At 40.2% G+C, this 10,556-nt stretch overlaps 1 pseudogene; it reads right to left on the reverse strand.

Moving 5' to 3' along the window:
* Positions 1-1,885: 1,885 nt before the first annotated feature.
* Positions 1,886-9,208, reverse strand: LOC138155728 (stress-associated endoplasmic reticulum protein 1-like; annotated as a pseudogene).
* Between the last annotated feature and the right edge of the window lie 1,348 nt (positions 9,209-10,556).

Raw genomic sequence — 10,556 nt, forward strand, 5'->3', positions numbered from 1 at the left:
ATGAGCTAACACATATAAAGCACTTTAAAACCTTATGAATTCTGTATAAATATCAGCTATTATTATCAAAGCAAAGTATTTAGGATGGTTCATCTTTGTGATTTTTTTTCCTATTCAAAGCAGCCCTTCAGTTTCACTTTAACTTGATTTTATTTGGATTAATATATTATAGGGGTTTCTTTGCCTCCTCTATTGTCATGGATGATTCTAGGGTAATCTATGCCAAACTCCTAGAAATTCTACCTAAAAGCTGCAATGAGTTGTACAATAGAAAATCAAACAACATTTTTACAGAATATTAGATATGGAAAGGATCTTAAAGATAATCTTTTCCACCCCACCCTTTACTTTACAAAATAAAAAACTAAGTACCAAAGAAGTTAAAGTGATCTGACCAAGGTCAGAGACAGAATTAGAACTCAGCTCACTTCTCTCTCAGTCCAGTGCTCTTTCCATAACCCCATGCTGTCTCTCTATTTTTTTGATCACTGAGTTGGAAATGACCTGGCCTGAAGACAAATGGAAGTTTCAGAAGACACATGAAGTGCAATGGCTTATGCAAGGGAAATGGGACACAGTTGGAGTGAGTCCTCCCATCTCAGCAGGAAGCTACAGAATCAGCACTCAGAGTCTACCTCCTTTACTTCAGCCCCTACAAGCCAAATATTTGTCACTACAAGACATATGCTTGAAGAAAGTGACTTTGATGAAGTTTCTTTGGATTTCTACAGCTTCCAGACCTTACAAAACTATCTCCTAGGGGTCAGAGGCTTTGTGGGTCAGTGTGCTGAAGGTTAAAGTATAAGATGCGGAAAATTCACCTAAACTCTGATTTCCATCTTTTCCATCCTCACATACAGTGATCTCTAGCCCTCGTTCTCCTTTTCTTCCTCTTCAATTCAACAAACAATTAAGTTATTGTTGTTGATATTGTTCATTTTTTTGGTTGTATCTGCCTATGATACCATTTGGAGTTTTCTTGGCAAAGATACTGGAGTGGTTTGCTATTTGCTTCTCCTGCTCACTTTACAGATGAAGAAATGGAGGCAAACAGCATTAAGTGACTTGGCCAGGGTCATACAGTTAGTAAGTGTCTGAGTTCAAATTTGAACTCTGATCTTCCTGACTCCAGACCTGGACCTCTATCCCATGTACTTCTTAGAAGACAAACTTGGATCACAATAAGAAATGTACAACATCCAAAAATTAGGAGGTGATAGTCTCTTTGTATTCTACCCTAATCAGACTGTACCCACCTGCAGTATTTTCATAAGATTTGGGTGCTATGTTTTAAATATAATGATGAGGATAGCTTTTATATAGTACTTAAAAGTTTGCAAAGCACTTCATCTATCATTTCAAGTACTCCTCAAGACAGCCCTGGGAGTAGATGCTGATAACTTCCCAATTTTACTGATAAGGAAGCTGAGGAAGGTCAAAGGACTTGCCCAGGGTTACAAGGCAGTAACTGTCAGAAATAGGATTTGAACTCAGATCTTTCAGACTCCAAGTTTAGCATTCTATCCATCTCATTACCTTGCTGCACCAAATTTATCAAGGCCAAAATTTAAAAATTTTGAGAACATTTTAGGATAGACATTGATAATCTGGAGAATATATTGAGGACTGCAACCAGGATGTGAAATGCCTTGAGCTTATGTTAATTCAAGGAATTGTGTACCATTTTAGGAGCAACTATGGTACCAATTTTCCTTTAGGTGTCTTGCCCTAGGAAATTCCTCCTCAGAAGTGCTTAATGATTAACTTATTGACCTCTGCAATAGGAAATCTGAGTTGACACCAATATGGAATTATAGATTAGACATCATTGAGTCAAATGAATTCAGTTCAATCAGCATCTGTTAAATTTCTACTATGTGCAGTCTTTTTTTTTTTTTTTAGATCAACCATCAAATTGTATTGCTTTATACATGTGGTGCTTTTCAAGGCACTGTGGTATGAACTAGAAAACTTGGAATGACTTGTGAAGGAACCTTGGAATGACACATGAAGGATGACATGGAGAGTCATTCTGAGGCAGGATACTTTAATGAACTGTTTTTAAACCAGGGCATCAAACATCAGGAATGAATTCAAGTTATAATTCACAGGAGAATGAAAACATCTTAAGGTCAGTCACTTCACATGCCCATCCTGATACTCTGAATAATCTGGAAAATTGCCGAGCCACAAACCATAAAAATGAAGAGTGCCAATAACCAAGGCCCCAGGGACACCTTCTCCTCGGAGGCTTTCCTCAACGTCTTGGAGACCGCGCTGGGTGATCTTGCCGTGCTTCTCGTTGGCCATACGGATCTGCTGCTTGGCGACCATCTTGGCTCCCTGCGGCCGGTGCCGGTGCCCGCTGCCCTCCCTGCCCCCCCCCCCCCCCCCCCCCCCCGGGGCCGCTGTCGCTACCGCCGCCGCACTCACAGGACTGGGGACTCTGGGCGCGAGCTCCTATGTGCAAAGTCTTGTTAAGTTTTGGGGACAGAAAGATGAGAATGAAAGTCTTTGCTCTTAAGAAGCTTACATTTTATAGGGTCATAGAGGAAAGGGAGATATCACATATCTGCCTGTAAGTAAATACAAAGTAATTGGGAGAAGACAGCACAAACAATGGAAGAATCATAAAAGTCTCATGTCTGATCCTTGGAAGGAGCTACATAAGGTCTAAAAGGTGAGTGTTCACTGGCGGGTCTGAATGTGGTGAAATCAGCACTGCCCACGAAGTCAGAGAATCAAAGTTTGAATGTCGGCTCTCAGTTTATTAGTAATGGGAGTCCAACAAGTCACTTTACCTCATTTCTTCTTCTGCAAAATGGGGAAAGTAACACTTTGCTACTTACCTCACAAGGATATAATGAAGAATATGTTTGGTCACTCTCAAAGTGTCACATAAATTCAAGTCATTGTTATAATTGAGAGCAGGGGTTGTCTTACTCGTTTTCTGGGGGCACCCCAACAGTGACCCACTTATAAAATGTCAAGGTTGGAAGTAACTTTAGGGATCATCTATTCTAGGAGTTCTTAACCATGTGTGTATGTGTGTGTTTGTGTTTGTATATGCATGTGCACACACACACCATGGACCCTTCTGGTAAGCTCTCTTCTAAAAATAATGTTTTAAATTCATAAAATAAAATACAGAGGAATATAAAAACAACAATTAGCTTATGTGTCTGCCCCAAATGATTTTTAGGTGGCCAGAACTCACTCCAGCTGTGTGCTATGGTTTTTTCCTCAGGGTGGGTGGAATACTGCACAGTCCCCTAAAAGCACAATGTACTATCTTGGTATCCTGTACCACTTCTGCTTGGTATCCTGTTCTTCACTTTTCTGTTATAGTACTGGCAGTTCAGAGCCTGTTTTCCCTGGCACCACCCATTCAGAGTTTGTCAGCATTGGTACTTCTGTGCTGCAGCTCCTGACATGCTTTTGCTCTTAAAGGACTGTGTCTAAGCTGGCTGTCCAGTCCCAAGCAAACTTCTACAGTCTGGATCTAGGGTCTTCACAGTACTAAAAAGAGTGTGTGTGTGTGGGGAAACACAGAGTATAGAGGTGAGGTTTAATCTTAACCTGTGTTGAATCTTTGGGTATGCTAGTACAGCCTCACTACACAGTGTAGGAGGTGGGGAAGAGGTGCTGAGTGAGCTCAAGTCAGTGAATGTCAAATGCTGGATTTGGGGGGGGCTCTTTTGGATTTTGGGAACCTAGACCATGGTTAAAGCTGATCTTTTTTTTTAATCCCTGGCACATAATTTCCATTTTAGAGAAGTTTAGAGAAGTTATGGGGATAAATGAAAATATCTAGTCTTCCATCTTGTTGCTTATGTGACCCAAAAGCCCAGATATGTCTCAAGCTTCACTGCAACAAAGTGAAGTAGGTATACAATCCTATATATTCTCTATTATCCTAATTTTGCAGATGAAGAAACTGAGATTCTGAGAAGTTGTTTGATCATTCTCATAGCAATTAAATGGCTTCCTAACTCCAAGTCCAGCACTTTGTGACATGGATAGATTTCTAGACTTGGAATCAGAAATACATGGCTTCAAATCTTGTATCAGACACTCAAGATTGATGTAGGACCTTGGGAAATCATTAATCTCTTAATGCTTTCCCTGTCTTCCAAATGAGGACAATAATAGCTTTGGTACCTTCCTCTGGAGTTGGTTCTTCCACTCAAATGAAATAATGTATGTAAAACACTTGGCAATTCTTATTTCCCAACAGCTTATGATTGTCTTAATGATGACACAACCAAAGACAACAACAACAAATCTTCCATATCTTAGTAAATGGTTTTCAGGAGCTGCTGTGGCCAGAAATATCAGCCTCTTGAGGCCAACACAATGATGAGCCTTTTTGACCTTGGCTAGGCTGGCACTCAACAAAAGACACAGAATCTATCAATGTGCTCATTCTCACAGTCCTTCCAACTTACTAGAAAATAGGAGAGCATGTGTTCCACAGGCATAGCTTTCCAGAGTTCAAGGTCACCTCGAATCCTCCAGTCCATGGTGGAGGAGTACTTGAGTAGAAGGAAGAAATATTCAAATTTTTTCTGAAATAGCAGGGGCAGAGAAATTTCTTTTGATTTCAGCCAGTGTGGGGGAAGAAAAAAAAGCAACCTGACTGTGTTTCAAGTTGTATAACTGGTTTATGTCTAGAATTAGCTACCAGGGGACATTTTGGGGGGTAGGAAGGGAGAGAAAGTGGGGACAGGAGGGATCTGGAGGAGAACAAGAAAGAGCCTCTCCTGCGCATTCACAGATGTGCACACAGCTGTCATTTATTCGGTTCTCAGTTATTCTCCCCAAAAGATACCTGGCTTTGGGTTTCATTAGTCAAGCTAGTTGGCATTAGGTAGAAAGAGAGGAGAAGGGAGGGGTTGGAGGAGGTAGAGACGAGGAAGATTTGGCTAAATTTAGCCAGCTGGCTCTGTGCTCCTAGCAGAGTCTGCAGGCATCTGAGCTGACTGGCCCCCTTCCCCTGGAATACCTGAATCACTGTTTCCTGAGAACTAGGGACAAGGGGACAGAGGCAAAGTCCTTGTTGTGACAGAGTTGAATGATTTTGCTCTCCAATGCCTCAGTTAATTCAAAGCCATGGGTAAAGGACAAGTGGCTTTAATTAGAGGAGCCATCTGGGGAAAAAATCAGCCCTCTCCTCCTCCAGGAACCTGTGCTCTTGGAATCTAGTCTATTCTCGCTCATCCGCTTCTACTCCAGTGCTTTCTGCTTATCCCCTTCCTTGTATCCAGAGCTCCATGATGTCATTCAAAAACCTGTGCTAGCTCCCAAGGACCTTTGATGCCAAAGCCTACTGCTTCCGGATGTCTACCCTAGTACCTGCCACCTTCCTGCCCCTCTTTCCTTTTATTTTTACAATAACCATTTATATTTATATGTTTATTTACTATTCCACATGTAAACCTGTAAGGTAGAAAGTGTAAATATCATAACTCTAATTTCGCACAGGAGGGAAACAAGATGAAAAGAAGTTAAGTGACTTATACAAAGTCATATGGAAGCAGAGGGAGGAGATTAGCATTTATATAATGTGTTATATGTGCCAGGCACTGTGCTAAGAGCATTTTACCAATATAATCTCATGTGAGCAACCCTGTGATGAGGATGATATTATTATCTCCATTTTAGAGTTGAAGAAACTGAGGTAAACAGAGGTGAAGTGACTTGCCTAAAGGCATATATCTAGTGAGTGGCTGAGGCTGGAACTCAGGTCTCCCTGAGGCTAGGCCCAGTGCTCTATCCATTATGCCACCAGCTACCTGTGAATGCCTGAGAAGTGACAGAATTAATTAACTCAAAACCAAACCTTTCGATTTTAAGTCTAGGGTAAAGTGTGGGGGAGAATGCTGGATTTGGATTCAGGGGATTTGGTTCTGCTCTTTATTATTACCGAATGAGCTTTGGCCAGTTCTTTATTTTATTTTCCTCATCTATACAAGCAGAGTATTGGATTAGATAACCTGTAAGGTCTTTTTCTGTTCAAAGTCATTTGATGTATCTGCTACAATTTGATTCAATTGAGCACACATTTAGTATCTGAAAAGTGCAAGACACTTGCTAAGTAGGAGTGGGCACCAAAGATGGGATCGGACCTTACTGTTAAAGGACTTACGATATTTCAGGTGAACTAAGTAAGACCCAAACCCAGAAATGCAGAATAAAAGACAGAGATTGAGAGGACCAAAAGAGAGGTATGGACAAAGGGATATAAAATATCAGAGGGGTAAGATTTCTTTGACCTAGATGTTGCAAGACAGTGAATTCAGGGAAAGCTACATGGAAAGGTGATAAGTTGGATCTAGAAGGAAAAAGGCATAAAACTTCAGCAGAGGGGGATGTGCAAAGCAGAGCTATTTTCAAACATGGAAGATGGTCTGAAGAGAGGCATAGATGCAAGAAAGGTCAGGATGAGAATTGGAGAGTTTAAGTCTATTAGAAATATTTAGTAAATGAAAGGAAGCAGTGTGATATAAAGCTTCAAAAGGAGCTCAGGACCAGATTGCAGAGGGCCATGAGTGAATAAATGCATAAATGGTAAAGCATATAGTAAGTGACCATCATGTGCTATTCCTGAACTGAGCACTGGGGATACAAATGCAAATGTAAAATGAACCCCTGCCCTCAAGGAACTAGTTGTCAGGGAAAGGAGTGTCTTAGGAGTCTAAGAGGAAGTTTAGTGTCACTGTAGTTAGAGTGCTGGGCCAGTAGTCAGGAAGAACTGAGTTCAAATCTAGTCTCAGACACTTACTAGCTGTATGATTCTGGGTAAGTCACTTGACCTCTGTCTATTTTGGTTTCCTCAACTATAAAATGTGCTTAATAATAACACCTATTACCCATCATCATTGTGGAGATCAAATGAAATATTTGTAAAGTGCTTATCACAGTGTCTGGCACATAATATTTAAATGTTAGCTACTACACTGCTACTCAAAGGGATGACAAAAAGAGTCACAGAGTAGTGACTCACAATATTAGGATTGGTATGGTTTCTGCTCAGAGCAAAAAGTGGAAAACAAGGAGGTGGTGATGGCAGGGAACAGGGTAGATGGCAAAATGCCTGTGATGAATGGGTTGAGAGAATACCACTCACCAATTAAGCAATTCAGTTCATCCCAAAGTTACAAAACTTGTGGATTAACTCCCCAAGGGATGTGGGGCATGGTCTCTGGAGATCTGATCTAGATGAGAAAGTAAGTGGGGTGGTCAGTGACAGGGAATGTTGCAAGATGTCTCAGATGGAACAGTAGATGACATGTGACTGCTAAGATCCAGAATATATGCTGTATTTGGTAGACAGTTGGGAGCCACTGAAAGTTTTTTTTCAAGCAGAGAAGTAGCATGGCAATAGTGGTTCATTAAGGAGCTTACTTGGATAGCAGTATGAAGAATTAATTGAGAACTGGATGAAATTGAGACAGTGTATGTGTAGACACATGCACACATATGTACTCTTGCTGTATTGTTACACATAAATTTTCATTTGCTCACGGAGAAGATCCAGAGATGGGTGAATATGATGATTGAAATCAGAAGTCCATTCTTTGTGTGTAAAGGATCTGCCTTCTATTTTTCTGAAGCTCTGAGATCTAAGGTAAAGTGTAAGGAGAACTGTGAAAATTGAGGGAAGAGCGGAAGATGTATTAGATGGATATTTGCTTTTTTTTTTTTGCTTCTTTTGAAGGGCATTTGGGGTTAAGTGATTTGCTTAAGGTCACATGGTTAGTCTTTGTGCTAAGTGTCTGAGGTCAGATTTGAACTCAGGTCCTCCTGACTCCAGGGCTGGTGCTCCATTCACTGCGACACCTAGCTGCCCCTAGATAGATATTTTCTTTGAGTGTGTGTGTGTGTGTGTGTGTGTGTGTATGTGTACCCATGTGGTTGAGACTGATCTCCAACAAGGCTTTCCTCCTCTCCAAGATATTCCAAGGGGTGAGACAGCTATGAGGATGATTTCTGATCACAGTCCAATCCTACTGTAAATTTCTGAGGAATCCAGGAATGGGGTTATGACAGTGACTGCCATCCTGTGATGACGAGATGAACTGTGTGTGTCATCAAGCAATAACAGCCTGCAAGGTGTGAATTACTAAGTAAAAGGGAAATTGAGACTAGTTGACTAGTGTAGTGGACATGTGTAATTGATTTAGAATCATAAGACCTGGGTTTGAATCTTATCTCTGTTACTTACTAGTTGAGTAAATTCAAGAGACATGCTCAACTTTTCTGCACCTCATTTTCCTCCTCTGTGAAAAGAGGGTACTCAATTAAATTAGTTCTTAAGTCCCAAGACACAATGGACTGTTAGATGAAACTAGAGTAAAAAAAAAGATAAGGGCTCTTCAGCCTGGAAAGGCAAAAAAGGGGAGTGGGTATGATTGAAATCTATAAAATCATGAAAGGCTCAAACTTGTTAACCAGACCCTATAATACTAAAATAACCTGGAATCTTGGAAGAAGTAAATTCATAGAATAATAAAATCTCAGAACCATAAGGGAACTCAGAAGTTATTCCAGTTCACCACACACCCTAAACTATTAATATCTCTGCAGGGCACAAGAAATACAGCACACAAGAGTGGATAGTCTCAAGAACAGGTAGATGTGGGTTCAAGTCTTGCCTTTGATACATGCTGGATATATGATCATGGGCAAGTCACTTGATTTCTGAGCACTCTAGATAACTCTCTAAGGGGAAGGGAAAGGAGGGAAGAAGCATTTATTAAGTACTTACTATGTGCCATGAAATGTGCTAAAACTTTTACAAAAATTACCTCATTTGAGACTCACAACAACCTTGTGAAGTAAGTGCTATTATTTCTCTTCAGTTGACAGTTAAAGAAACTGAGGTAGACAAAGCTGAGGGTCACACAGCTAGCATCTGAGCCCACATTTAAATTCAGATCTTCCTGATGCCAGGCCCCCCTTTCTATCCAATACACTACCTAGATGTCTCTAAAATTATAAAATTGTAAAGAAGTTTCTGAACTACATTGCTAGAGAAAGTTTTCTTTTCTGGGAGTTCCCTTTACTAGCGAAATCACAGATCCAGTAAGTATCCTGACAGCATAACTAACATAAAGTCATCCAGCTCCTTGTCAAATGTCTCCAATAATGCAGAGCTTGCTGTTCTTCAAGAAAGTCTATTCTATTGTTGGACAGCTCCAATCATGAGACAATTTCTCTTTACATTGAACTGAAATCCACTTATTTGTGACTTTCATTCATCGATCTATTCAGTCAATTAACAAAGGCACTGTACTAGGTGCTGGAGATACAAACAGAAAGTTCCTAATTTGATGACACTACATAGTATGCCTTACAGGATTGTATTTTTTTAAATATTACTTAAAATTATAGAAGAAGGTTAAATCTAGAACATGGAAGGTTAGAACAGAATATAAAATGTCAAAGTCTGAAAATCTTAAAGTTGAGTGGGCAGAAGCAAAATAGTAAAGGATAGTATTAAAGATAACAAAAGGAAAAGGAAATTAAAGGAAGTGGTCAGCTAAGCTCTCCCACCATTCCTCTCCAAACAGTTTTAAGATAATTCCTCAAACTGAGTTCTGAAGTGGGAAAGCCAGAAAAAGGTCAGAGTGAGATATTCTTCCAGCTCCAGACAACTTAGAAGGTTGGAAAAAGAGATCTGCATCATGTAGATGGAGACTGACTCAGGTATAATGACTCAGGACTCGCAAGGATAAAACACCAGTGGTGGTTACAGAAGCAGCAGCAGCTTCAGAATATCTCAAGTTAGAGACAGTAAAGGTACCTGGCAACTGATCAGAAAAAGATTGCAGAGGACCCTTGTCTGCACTGGATGCAGGACCAGACACTAATTGGTAAATCCATTGCCTATATCCACTTGTGAGTCACAGTTCAAGGACAGAAAGAAGCACTTTTAGTCAAGAGGGAACTGGGACCCTGAGTAAAAGTATTGCTTCTAGTCTCAAAAGATCAGGATTCTGAGCAGTATAATTTCCAATCGCAAGGGATCAGAAGCTTTCCTGGGTAAGGACCAGAGAGCAGACTAGGGGAGCACTGATCATACCTCTCCCCAGATCAAACCACCTTGGAAGCAACAAAAATTGCTAAACCCCCAGAATTATCTCTGAAAATAATAGTGGGGAAAAGTGTGAAGCTTGAGACAGTCTTCTACCTTACCAAATAATTCCTTAAAAATTAGAATTGGGCTACTGGAAGCTAATGACTCCATGAGACATCAAGAAAGAATAAAACAAAGTCAAAAGAATGAAAAAAAATTGAAGAAAATGTGAAATATCTTAGCACAAAACAACTGATCTGGAAGATCAAAGAGACATAATTTAAGAACTATTGGAAAGTTACGATCAAAGAAAGAGCCTAGACATCATAATTCAAGAAATTATCTAGGAAAACTGCCCTTATATCCTAGAACCAGAGGGTAAAATATTGATTGAAAGAATTCATCAATCACCACCCGAAAGATATCTCCAAATGAAAACTTCCAAGAATATCATAGCCAAATTCCAGAGTTCTCA

This window comes from Petaurus breviceps, unplaced genomic scaffold (assembly GCF_028583685.1).
Source record: "Petaurus breviceps papuanus isolate PSGF00001 unplaced genomic scaffold, PetGlider_PUasm1.0 98, whole genome shotgun sequence".
NCBI lineage: Eukaryota > Metazoa > Chordata > Mammalia > Diprotodontia > Petauridae > Petaurus > Petaurus breviceps.